The following is a 13125-nucleotide window of genomic DNA, read 5'->3' on the forward strand; positions in this document are numbered from 1 at the left end:
TGCATTTCATTTCATCAGCCCTGCCTAGACAGATTGGATACTACTCAGTGGAGATTCTACCTTCCTCCATGCCCTCTGGATCTAGGTTCTCTCTTGAAAGCTTGTAAGCCAGTCACTTCTTGCCTTTGTAGCTCCCTGCTCCCCCCCACCCCCCCATTTTGGGTAGCCCATGTCCAAGTTGCCCATCACTGTCTACTCAGTGTGTGAAGGGGGTGGGAATGATTTTTGCAGTAAGGATCTGACAGCTTATTTTTTAGGAATAAAAGAAGTCTGATTGGCTCTTAACATTTCCCTTCTCCTTTCATATGTCTGTCTTTGTTTCCTCCTTTCTTCTTGTAAATTCTTCAGTATTATTCCAAAGCAAAAAAGGTGCTCAACTGTGTATGCCTCCCTTCTAACTTCTCAGAGAAGCAACAGGGAAAAACTTCACAATGTTGGAAGTCTGTCAGTTGGGACCCTGTGCCTTTCCAAGGTAACATTAGATGCACATCCATCATACTTCTGATTCGAATTTTAAGATCAATATTTTGAGCTTCACCTATTCCATTCTATAATAAGTTTTTAAAAGAGGAAGCTTCATGTGCTAAGTCCTAAAATGACTGTTTCCCTATGTGCCAGACCCCCATGCTGCTTATTTTTCCAGTGTTCTCCCCCCCATTTTATTTATTTAGTTTTTCAGTCACATAAGACTTCATATGAGGGAACTTCTAAAAGTTTGTGGAAAAATTCCATTATTGATCTTTTTGAAGCTCTCTCATATAAATAAAATCATAATTCATGGAATATGTATATATATGTATGTATATATATATATATATATATATATACACTTTGGACAGACCTTATGTTAAGAGTTTGGATTCAGAAAATATTATCACCACAAATAAACATTCGATAGAGAGAGCTTGTTCACTCACTTCTTGAGAAGTAGCCAGATGGTGAGCTGCTTTGTTACTGGGAGAGCTAAGGGCATCTCAGCCCTACATGAAGGAACTCTGGCCTTCTACAGATTAAGAATAGTCAGGTGAGGCAGGGACACCATAGGATCAAAGGTTTATTGAAGGAAAGAGGCTTGAAAAGGCTTAACACAATGTTTAACCCCCTGTCTCTCTGAACAAAGGCTTTGCTGGGTTTAAAAAGGTTTGGGTGGGAGAAATACATCCTATTCATTCTTAAGGTTAGGTAGGGCGTTCCAGGAAATGGTCCATTTAAGAAAGGCCACATTAATTGGGTACCTGTTCAGCATTTCTTATTTTCATGGCCTGAGGCCCCTATTTAGGAAATTATTAATAGCAGAGTCATTAATTGAAGTTTTTCTTAAAGCTCTATGTGAAAGTTTGTTTTAAATTTATTTACCTTTGGTAAAATCTTAAATAGTTCCCATTTAGGGAAAATATTAATTGATGTCATCCCCTCTGAAATAAAAGTAGTTCAAATTAAAAAACAGAAACCCAGACCAATAAACCAAGAAGACATTAACTAAATGCAACCCATAGTTATAAGTGAGGAAATGAGTTAATCGTATCTCCAATGAATTTATAGTTGTCTAAACTGAGTCTTTCTCTCTGACATACATATTTCACTTTATTTTTGACATTCTTTCACTTTTATTCTTATTTTATTTAATTTATGGTTGGGATGAATGCAGTTATCGGTAATTCAATCAAAAACCATGTTTCTTATTAATCTGAGCGTGACCATGTATGTTTTGTCATGGCTGTCTCTCTGGAACCTATCACAATGCCCCTATGCTATTTTAGATCTCATTGAGGATCCCCAGTGGTGCACTGATTAAGCACTAGACTGCTAACTGGAAAGTAACTGGTCTTAAACCAGAACTGGCCCCTGAGGGAAAAGGACTGGTGATTTGCACCCATAAAGATTATTGTAGTGGAGTAGGCTTTCGATTGTGTGGATCATGACATGCTATGGACAACATCGCGAAGTATGAGTATTCCAGAACACTTAATTGTGCTCATGAGGAATCTGTTCCTAGACCAAGAAGCAGTTGTTTGAACAGAACACGGGGAACACTGAATGGTTTAAAATTAAAAAAGGTATGCGACAAGGTTGTATTCTTTCACCATACTTATTCAACCTGTATGCTGAGCAAATCATCCGAGAAGCTGGGTTATATGAAGAATAATGTGGCATCAGGATTGGAGGAAGACTCATTAACAACCTGTGATATGCAGATGATACAACCTTGCTTGCTGAAATTGAAGACGACTTAAAACATTTACTGATGAAGATCAAAGACCACATCCTTCAGTACAGATTGCATCTCAATGTAAAGAAAACAAAAATCCTCACCATTGGACCAATAAACAACGTTTTATTAATGGAGAAAAGATTGAACTTGTCAAGGACTTCATTCTTCTTGGATCAACCAACTGTCAGCACTCATGGAAACAGCAGTCAAGAAAAATCAAACAATGCATTAGGCAAATCTGCTGCACAAGATCTTTTGAAAGTGTTGAAGAGCAAAGATGTCAGCTTGAGGACTAAGGTTTGCCTGACCCAAGCCATGGTGTTTTCAATAACCTCATATGCATGTGAAAGTTGGACAGTGAATAAGGAAGACCATAGAAGAATTTATACTTTTGAGTCATGGTGTTAGATGAGAATATTGAAAGTGCCATGGGCTGCCAAAAGAACCAATAGATCCTTTTTGGAAGAAGTGCAGCCAGGGTGCTCCTTGGAGGCCAAGATGCAAAACTTCCTCTCTCTTACTTCGGACATATTGTCAGGAGGGCCCAGTCACTGGAGAAGGATATCCTGTTTGGTCAGGTGGAGGGTCAGAGAAAAAGAGAAAGACCCCCAACAAGATGGATTGGCCAAGTGGCAGCATCGATGGACTCAAGTGTGGCAACATTAGTGAGGTTGGCCCAGGATCGTGCAGTGTTTTGTTCTGTTGTGCATAATGACGCTGTGGGTCGGTACCGACTCAATGGCACCTAACAACAACAACTGTCTTATTGGTTCCTACTCTTAGTGACTCTGTATAGGGTTTCCATGAAATGGCTGGTGGGTTTGAACCACTGACCTTGCAGTTGGTAGTGCAATCCTTATCCTACAGGTTTACACTAGAAATCTGGTAAAGATTAAGCCTAGAAAAGGCTAAGGGGAGGGGATACTCTACTCCTATGAATTGGAATGGACTTCGTGCATACAATAAGTGCTCCCTGCTGTCAGGATCACTCTCCTCCTTTTTGTTGGTTGTTATGATTTCCATCCTTTGCATGGGTCTCTCTATTGTTGTCCTGAGTGGCTCCTTTCTACCCACTCTGTTTGAGCTCTCTTCTTCCTGGATCCACTGTGTTGGGGACTGGACATGAATGCAGGACCTCCGGACCACCAGCCCCACCTGAGCTGTAGGACAACCTTCCTCTTCCCTCTTTGAGGGTCCTGTAAGATTCAACAGTCAATCAAACCACAATATTTGCCCTTAAGAAATTTGGTAAATTTAAAAGAAATATCTTCAAACTGTATGGAAGGAATTAGCAGACCTGTTTATCTCCATTTGGTTTAAAAATTCATTTATTTTTCTTTTGCCAGGTGGTCTGAATCAAGGATCAAATTGCCCTAGATTTCCAGATTTGTCTTCTGCAGATTCAGTCTTGAGTGCTTAGTGTTGTTTATATTGTAAGAATAACTTTTATGAAACTCTATTTTAAAAAACCATGACTAACTATGGATGCACTTTAAAAAGAAAGTTAACGGAAATGAAAAATCTCCTTCAAATCTGTGTTCCCAGGGCTTTTCTCATTTATAAAAGCAAAAGCTCCATGACTTGTCTCAGGAATAACTTGTACCAGTTTTACTTTGACCATTTGCTACATGTTAATATTTATTTGGCCTGATTTTAAAAGAAAAGCTAGAAAAATGATATAAAGTATGAAAAGGCTCCATATTGTGGCATGAGTAAATGTTGTTTCATAGCTTATTTTTGTATTTTAAAGGTTGGCATGGAAACTTGGAGAAGGCATTTTGGATGCTCAATGATATGTAAAGGCTTTCATTTTGAAAAGCCCTTGTTATTTATCCCTATTTAAATTAATTTTAATGTTCATTTCTATCTAATTTTAGGAATACAAATTTTTCCATAGGCAGAGGCAACATCTTTCATCTGTTTTTGAAATGGAACTATATGTATTATTAGAGAGTGATGAGGGGGTGGCCAGAGTCTGGGGGAGAAGTTTCAAAATTGAGCAGTTGAATTCAGTGATACAAGAATAGACTTGAGAAATCATATAAGCCTGAGTCTCAGCACCTACTAGCTGTATGGCCTTTGATATGTTAATTGTCTAAAAAATGAGATTAAAAATTGGTTGATGAAGGGCCTTCAAACAGTTCATGAAAAATGGAATTTAAGATCATGGAATTTTTTCAGGGACCTGTCTTAAACCCTCTGGTAGTGCAGTTAGCAAAGTGTCTTGAATAAGGTACACACTCAACAACTTTTATTATGTTTGAGAAATAGGAGAAACTTTGTTCCAGAAATCTTCTTTTCAGCAACCATCTTCTTTTGAGTCCTGATGTCTTTTGTATGAGTATTGTGAGGTGATGGTTATAAATAGTTTCAAGATCTAATTTAGATGTGAATTAAGCTTCTGTGGATTAAAACAAAGGTGTGAAAAAAATTTACATCATTGTTTTAATTTGTATTGCCTTTTGTGTCATTCATTCTCTTCTTGATTGGAGCTCCCTTAACTAACCACTGTTGGGGTCAGTGGGGATTCCTGGCGAATTCATTTGTTGTAGAGTAGAACTCTGGTCTTATGGTGGTGATCTTTGGAAGCAGTATCCTAGACCTGTCTTCCAAGGTGACTCTGAATGGGTTCAGATCACCAACCTTTTTGTTAGTGAATGACTGGATTGCTAGCAATTGAGCTTTACCTAGGGTCTCCTGCAGCTCTTTAACTTTATGATAATTAGTGCCTGACAGTACCCCTTGGAATCCAGAGACCAGGACTTAATTCCTGCCTTTGCTATTAAGCAGCTTTGTGATGTTGAACAAAAATTTCAACTTTTGAGACCCAGGTTTTCTTCTATATAAATTAACCAGGAACAATATGTTTTCTGATATCTAATCCATCTTTGAAATGTTGTGTTCGTATTAGTCCTGAATGTTATAAGAGAAGATCTAGGTTTCTGAGCTCCATTTTTCTCTTGACACTGCAAGTAGTATGCTATTAGAAATCATATGTAGATGATTTTCCACCTTCTGTAGCTCTGAATTTACTCTCACTGCATACATGCCCAGAAGCTGTTGATTTCTCCATAAGTGACTTGCTAAGTGCATTTGCTACTAATTTTTTTAACCTTAGATTCACTGAATATAATCTGATGATTCTGGTTTTCCAGAAATGTTGGGAGTGCAGTGATTCCATATGATAAACACTACATTGCAAAACACAAGATTGGTGGTTTGAGCCCAGAGATGAGGCTCTCTGCTCCTGTAAAGATTACACCCTCCGAAACTCGATACAGGGTCACTGAGAATCCGAACTGATTCCATGGCACTCAACAACAACTAAACTATTGGAAACAAAACAAAACAGGTCTCAGGGTGGCACTTGATTGTTAACCTAAAGGTTGGTGGTTCTAGTCCACAAAGCAGTGCCATAAAGACAGGCTTGTCAATCTACATTCATAAAGATAACAGTCAAGAAACCCTATGATGCAGGTCTATCTGTGACACACAGGGCCACCAGGAGGCAAAACCAACTCAATGGCAAGGGGTCTGGGTTTTTTGTTTTTTAAATACAGAGATACGATTAAGTACAACAATTCAAAAACAATTGGTATATTCTATGTCAGAATAACCCAGTGATAGGCATAAATCAAGATGAGAGAGGAACAACTTTCATGTTAAATTTGTCAGTGTGCGGAAGACTATTCGTTCATGATCTATTGGTAGTGACTGTTGCTAAGCAGCAGTGGGTTCTGCCTAAACTGGTTCATTCCTAGATGGACTCTCCTTACAGTGGCCTTTGGTTAGTGACATTAATTATGTAAGCCTCTGGAAAGAGTGTCATGGAATAATTATATAAACTTTACTGCTAAAGGCTCCAAGCCTTCTTACTAAAGTTTCACTAGGATAGCTGAAGAATCACAAGAAGAAGAATTTTAGAAATTCCACTACATAAAGCTTCTGTTGTTTTTTCATTAAACATGTTGATTCATAGTCTGTATACTCCAAGACTACTTAAGTAATTTTGTCCAAACTCTTTGATTTTTACATTAGTTTACAATTTCTGTTTCTTCTCCTCCAACCCCAAAAAGAAGTCTGGAAAGAAAATCTTCACTATAGTAACCAATTAGTTCTGTTTCCTGTAATCTGCTTTTCTGTGGTTGCTGGGTTCTAGCCAATTCTATTTTTGCATTTACTTTCTCCCATTAGATTCTGGGTTTTCTTCTTTTTTTGGTGCAAGGAGTTTTGTGCTTTTCATTTAGTCAAAATGGAATTCTTCTCATGTGATGTCATGATGCTCACATTTTCAGAGCTTAAAAAGCAACCCAGAGGAGCCATGTCTTCATAAGGAACCCTATCATAGACTTTTGCAAAAGACCTAGTAACTAAGAAAGTATTTTTTACTTGCAGTGACTTGCTGAAGTCCTATCACTTTTCTCATAGTTTTATGCTTTTTGAGTGTAGTAGTCAGCTTGGTGCAGCTGAGATTTAAAAGAGGAAGCTAGAAGTCTAGAAACTGACCTCATGAGAATGCAGAAAGTTTAGAGATTAAATAATAATAATGTGTGTGTGTGTTATGTGCCGTGGAATTGGATCCGACACATAGTGACCCTGCACAGGGTTTCTGAGGCTGTAAATCTTTGCTGGAGCAGAAAACCGTATCTTTTTCCCGCAGAACTGCTGGTCATTTTGAACTGCTGACCCTGAGGTTAGCAGCCAGATTCGTAACCACTATGCTACCAAGAGCTCCTTAAAATAGTAATAGACAAAGACAAACAAGATATTTTACTAAGTGCATGAGAATTCTGAACGTGGAGGGAAATCCAATTCAAGAATCTTTCTCAGGCTCTTGATATTTGGTTTGTTTGTTTCCTTTTATGCTCTTCTTCTGGTGTGTGTGTTGAACACTCTAGATCTATTTGGGTAAGACATGTGAGAGTTTGCAGTTCAAGATTTAAACTCTTTTAAATTTATAAAGAAAGGTCACGTCCTGGTAGCCAATCTTTCTGTCTTTATACTTGTTGTTTTTGTTAAGTTCCTTGGAGTGGGTTCTGACTCAGTGACCCCATATAGGGTTTCCAAGGAGCAGCTGGTGGGTTTAAACTGCTGACCTTGTGGTTCAAATTCCAGCGCTTATCCTACATTGTCACACCAGGAGTCTTTATACTATACATATGTTAAAAAACAACCAAGGATTTACCTTGCAATTCATAGCATTTACCTCTTATCTGAACTATCTGTGCCAGATTCTTGCAAAATTGTTGGCTAATTTAAATCCTGATTTCCACCATTCTGAAAGTGAAAGATCAAAGTGTTGCTATAATAAGAACTATATCTAAATTAAACAACATTCCTGTTTTCTGACATCTGCAGACAGTCATTGTATGTTAGAAAAGCATCATTTTAGATGTGATATATAAAATATGCAAACCTTTTCTTAAATCTGTTCCTCCACAGCAGATCTATGGATAGAAATCTATAAAGCTCACCTCAAACCAGAGAATTAATAGCTCTCTTCTCTCAGAACTACTTAAACTGGAAGGTAAGATGGGCAAAGAGATTAACATGGTAGATTTCTAGGCAGAGAAGATCAAAGACCACAGTCTTTGGTAGCGGTTGTACTGACATGTAAAAAAACAAAAGTCCTCATCACTGGACCAGTAAATAACATAAAAATAAATGGAGAAAAGATTGAAGTTGTCAAAGACTTCATTTTGCTAAAATCTACCATTAACACTCATGAAAGCAGCATTCAGAAAATCAAGTGACATATTGCATTAGGCAAATCTGCTGCACAAGACCTTTTTAAAGTGTTCAAGAGTAAAAATGTCAGTTTGAGGACTAAGGTATGCCTGACCGAAACCATGGTATTTTCAATAGCTTCATATGCATATGAAACTTGGACAGTGTATAAGGAAGAGGTGTAGAAGAATTGATGCATTTGGGTTATGGTGTTAGAGGAGAATATTAAAAGTACTATGGACTGCCAAAAGAACAAACCAATCTGTGTTGAAAGAAGTACAGCCAGAATGCTTCTTAGAAGTCACAATGGCCAGACTTTCTCTCATATTTTGGACATATTATCAGGAGAGACCAGTCATGGAGAAGGACATCATGGTAGAATCAGCAGAAAAGAGGAAGACCCCCCCCACCCCCAATGAGATGGATTGGCACAGTGGCAGCAGCAATGGACACAAATGTTGCATCGATTGTGAGGTTGGAGCAGAATCACATAGGGTTTCTATCTGTTGTTAATAATGTCACTATGAGTCAGTACCAACTTGAAGGCACCTAACAACCATGACGGTTAGGCACAAGGGCTTTCCTGAGTTCTACACCCTCACTATCTGAATTTCTCTTCACTAATCCTGCATCTAAGGAGATCTGGTAGTGTAGTGATTACAAATCGGGCTGCAAACCGCAAGGTCAGCAGTTCGAAACTACCAGCTGTTCCATGGGAGAAAGAATGAGGCTTTCTGATCCTGTAAAGATATACAGCCTTGGAAACCCTGTACAGGGTCGCTGTGAGTCGGACTGACTCCACGGCACAAAACAACAACAATAATCCTGCATCTGAGGGATTAAGTAATTGTCAAAATTGCATGTTGGATTAGTCTTTGTTTCTTGAAGCATCTCTTATGCCTGATATCTTCTCATAGCACCCTGAATAAAATAGGAACAGTACACCCCAATCCACCCTAAATATATATACATATATATATATATTTAAGGTTTTTCTTGTGGATTGAGTTAAGTTTACAGGGTAGATCATCAGTTTTACATTCAATAAATCATGCACCTTGTTTCATTACAATGTTTATAATCCCCTCCATGTACCATCAGTTAAAAGCATTTCTCTGTCTATTCACTTTCTCTCTCTCTCTTTTTAACAATCAGGCATATATAATAATTTATACCACAAAAGGGCATATTCTGCAAGTCTACCTCCTGGCCACCAGCTCTTAGTCCCTCTCTTCCCATGAGTTTAGAGTCCTCAGCTTCTCCCTCTCTCCATGTTCCCATCTCTGCCTCCATCTATGGTATCCCTGCTTCTTTAGATAAGGTCTCTCATTCCGCTTGTGTTCTTCTCCCTTAACAGTCCTATGGTCCTTTGTTTCTGAACTGTAAGATTAACTATTTCCCCGTTTTTGTTACAAAACTACCTTTACAATTGTGACATTCGCAGTTAGTCATAACAAGTATTCACTATTGAATCATAGCAATTTTATCCCCATCTCTCTCTCTTTTTTTTTTTTTTTTCCCAACAGTAAAAGCATTTATTATCAAGCACACTGGGGAACACAATGTGCTTTAAATACTATGTACTTGGGGGGGGGGGGGGAAACATACCACACCTTCACACAATTACAACCAAAAACCTGACATTTGTACCCCTCAGGCATCTTTATTTCACTCCTGTTATGCCGTGAATTCATAGGGAATAGATTCTAGCAGCTCAGGCTCCTTTCCATTCGTTCTCACAAAGTGCGCCTCTCTGAAGGGGAGCAGGCTGGTGCTTTAGCTGAACCCAGGTCCCGTCCTCTTTGACTTCCTTCTTTTTCTGATCATTTTCCTTCACTCGGCTCTTAGAATGCTTAATATGCTCAAAGCGCACATTAATTCTCTTGGCAAGAATCTTGCCCTTGCTTGTTCACAACAATGCCGACAGCATGCTGGGTCACATTATAGACTCTTCTGGTTTTGCCATGGTAACATTGTGTGACATGCCTTTTTGAGCTGTGCCCATTCCCTTGATGTCCACAATATTGCCTTTCTTGTAGATTCGCATGTATGTGGCCAAAGAAATGACCCCATGCTTTCTGAAAGGACTGGAGAACATATAGCAGGTACCTTGCCTCTTTCCCTTTGTGTTCGTCATCTTGGGGGATTACTGCAGGATGGCGGCTGTGGCCGAAAGGCCCCATCTCCTTTAAGTAGACCCACCTAGACAAGATGAAAACTATTCAGTGGAGACTCTTTCTTCCCCCACACACTATTAAACTAAACTCCCCCTTGAAACTCTGTAAGCCAGTCACTTCGTGCCTTTATCACCCCCTCATTTTAGGTAGCCAGTGTCTAAGTTGCTCATCCCTATCTACCCTGTGTACGGAGGGGATAGCATGAGTACTTGATGTGAATACTCCTCTCTCTGTTTGTATTTAGTTACTACCTCCGTGAGTATAGGTCAAGTTCATCAAATTGTAGCAATTTACCCTTGTTTCCTTTATCAAAAATTGTTTTGTTTTGTTCTTTTTTTTTTTTTTTTTTAAATCTTCCTCTAGTCGAGTTCTGATTATCAAGCCATCGAGGCTAGGTCAAATGGGTACTATTTGCAAGTTTGGGTGTTCTTGTGCATCTCCCCTCACTTCATATCAGCTGTATGCTTCACTCTCAGCTGTAGCCCTCTGTGGCTATGTCCTTGTCCATAGGTGTCCCCAGGTCTTACCACACTTTGGACCAACCAGCCTTTCCTCTTCTCTCTCTCATCTCCAGGTCAATGGGAGTCTATGGAACATGGTTGAACTCAGACCATTGCTGTCTTTCCCCTCTTCAACTCACCAGTAGACCAATGTGGTCGTCAGCTGTCGAGGTCCTATGTCAGGGTCCAGCCTTGACAAGGAAGTGTGGGTGTCACGAAGAAGGGAGATCTGGCGGCAAGAGGGATAAAAAGAGAGACGAAATATATACAAAAAAGACAGACACATAGATATGATGCAAGCTGGCAGGTAAACAGATCTGCAAACATATTGCCTAGCATTGCACCCAGAACTCACTCTATCTCAGTCTTTTATTCTCTTTTTTAGGGAGGGATTTGTTACAAAGGAAGGCTGTAATTCACAAAGGAAGAATGTAATTATTTAGATAAGACAGGATACGGAACTGAAATGTGATTAATAATTCAAAACAGGACATAATGATTCACAGGAACAACTTTTAAAATATTTTCATAGTTTTTCTTAACAATCTAACATTTTTATTTTTACAAAAAAGGTTCAATCAAGCTGTTATATTAACTTTTAGGCTTAAATGATCTAGAGTAGCAATGTGTGGTTTCTTAAGGATACTTAACATAAAGCAAGGTTCCTGAAAGGAGCCAAGCTGTCTCTGTACACTTTGCAAACTTTTGTTTGTGAGCAAGATCTCAGGCACCGGGCTTCATTTATCTATATCTAAAATGCTACATTGTTCTTAATTATCACATTCATATATACTTTCAGGAGGAAGGAGAGCATCTGGGTTAAACTGATTGTATTCAGAGGTGGTTTAATGGGGCTGCCACTATTATCCTCTAATCCAACATTCCCAGAATTTACCATTCCACTTTATTTACAAACCTTGGGTAGTTATTCTCTAAAAACCTTTTCTCATATTCCCAATATACCTGTTCCTGGCCTTTCTGAATTATCTGAGGAAACTTTTACTGCCTCGGCTCTTAAAAGGGGTTTCAAACTCATTATTGTTCATGGATATCAAACATAACTGAATAATCAAACAAGGAGCAGTTCTGACATTCATCCCAGGTGACTATCGCTTGTTCCTCAGAAAGATTTGTTCCCAGGACTCCACGCACTGCCAACACAGGGGAGGCATTAAGAGAGGCATTGTAAAAGAAACCATTTTCTCAGAAGCTACAATTACTGGAGTTAGAAGCATAGAATGAACAATATTAGGACCAAAGAAAATTATACAGAGGTAGCCAACCAGTGAGTTCGCAAAAATCAATGAACCCGGAAAGTCAGGAGGTTACTTCTTTTGGCCCTCAGGGTCCATGGCTCGCTATCCTGAGGAGGGTCTCGGAATTGGATTTTTGTCCATGTCACAGGGCCACTGATCAACCCAGGGTCTGCGTATGCTGACGCCAGCAGTCTGCAAGCTTACATGCCTGCTTGAGTTTCAGTCCCAGACGGGGGTTTGTCCTGAAGGAACTTGATTGCTTGCCTTGATGGCTTCCAGGAGAAACACTTTTCAGATTCTTGTAGTAGCCAGTCATACTGCCATTGTTATTTTGGGTTTTTCCTGATGACCTTTCTTAGATTCCACCTAAGGTACTATACACTGCAAAGGCTCCCGCAGAGACCTATTTCACTGGGCAAGTTGTAGAACCCCTTTTAGATAGTCCAATCAGTGATAGGCTGAAGAAGGGCTTACAAGCTTTCTGTAATCATGTTTCCCTACATTCCTTTCTCCCACTCAAGTGTCCATTTATAATAGAAGTCAAGCATCTTAATATTATTTCCCCTCTTCAAGCTATGCCTTGATCCCTGTATCACAGAGCTCTGTTGTTTCAAGGTTGAGCATGCATCACTGTTTACCTCTGTCCCATTTAGCCCATGCAAATCTGTCTCGGTGTTCCCTATCTATCTTGTTCTTTCAACCCTTCCCTCTTCTTGTGTACTGCCCTCCCCAACACCCAAACTATGATGTGTCTGCCCATAACCTGTGCTCCACCATCGCCTCCCACCACCATCCCCAAAAACCCCCCGTCCAACCCCACCGGTAACCAACAAACAATTTTTCTTTTTTTCATTTTAATATGGGTATCTTTTCTTAAGCTTTTACGATAATGGTCTTATGCAATATTTGTTTTTTGTGACTGACTAATTTCTCTCAGCATAATGTCCTCAAGGTTCATCCATGTTATGCAGTGACTTGCAGCTTCCTTGTTATTCTTCACGGTAGCATAATATTCCATTGTGTATATGTACCACAGTTTGTTCATCCATTCTTCCACTGATGGGCACTTAGGCTGTCTCCATCTTTTTACTATTGTGAATGGTGCTGCTGTGAACATTGCTCTGCATACATCCACTCGTGTTACGGCTCGTATTTCTTGTGGGTATATACCAAGTAGAGTAATTGCTGGATAATATAGTATTTCTGTTTCCAACTTCCTTAAGAAGTGCCACACTGTTTCCCAGAGAAGTTGG

At 39.3% G+C, this 13125-nt stretch overlaps 1 pseudogene; it reads right to left on the bottom strand.

The window, feature by feature from the left end:
- Positions 1–9616: 9616 nt before the first annotated feature.
- LOC102828734 lies at positions 9617–10076 on the bottom strand (annotated as a pseudogene).
- Positions 10077–13125: the final 3049 nt, after the last annotated feature.

The sequence above is a fragment of the Chrysochloris asiatica genome, unplaced genomic scaffold, assembly GCF_000296735.1.
Source record: "Chrysochloris asiatica unplaced genomic scaffold, ChrAsi1.0 scaffold00212, whole genome shotgun sequence".
Classification (NCBI taxonomy): Eukaryota; Metazoa; Chordata; class Mammalia; order Afrosoricida; family Chrysochloridae; genus Chrysochloris; species Chrysochloris asiatica.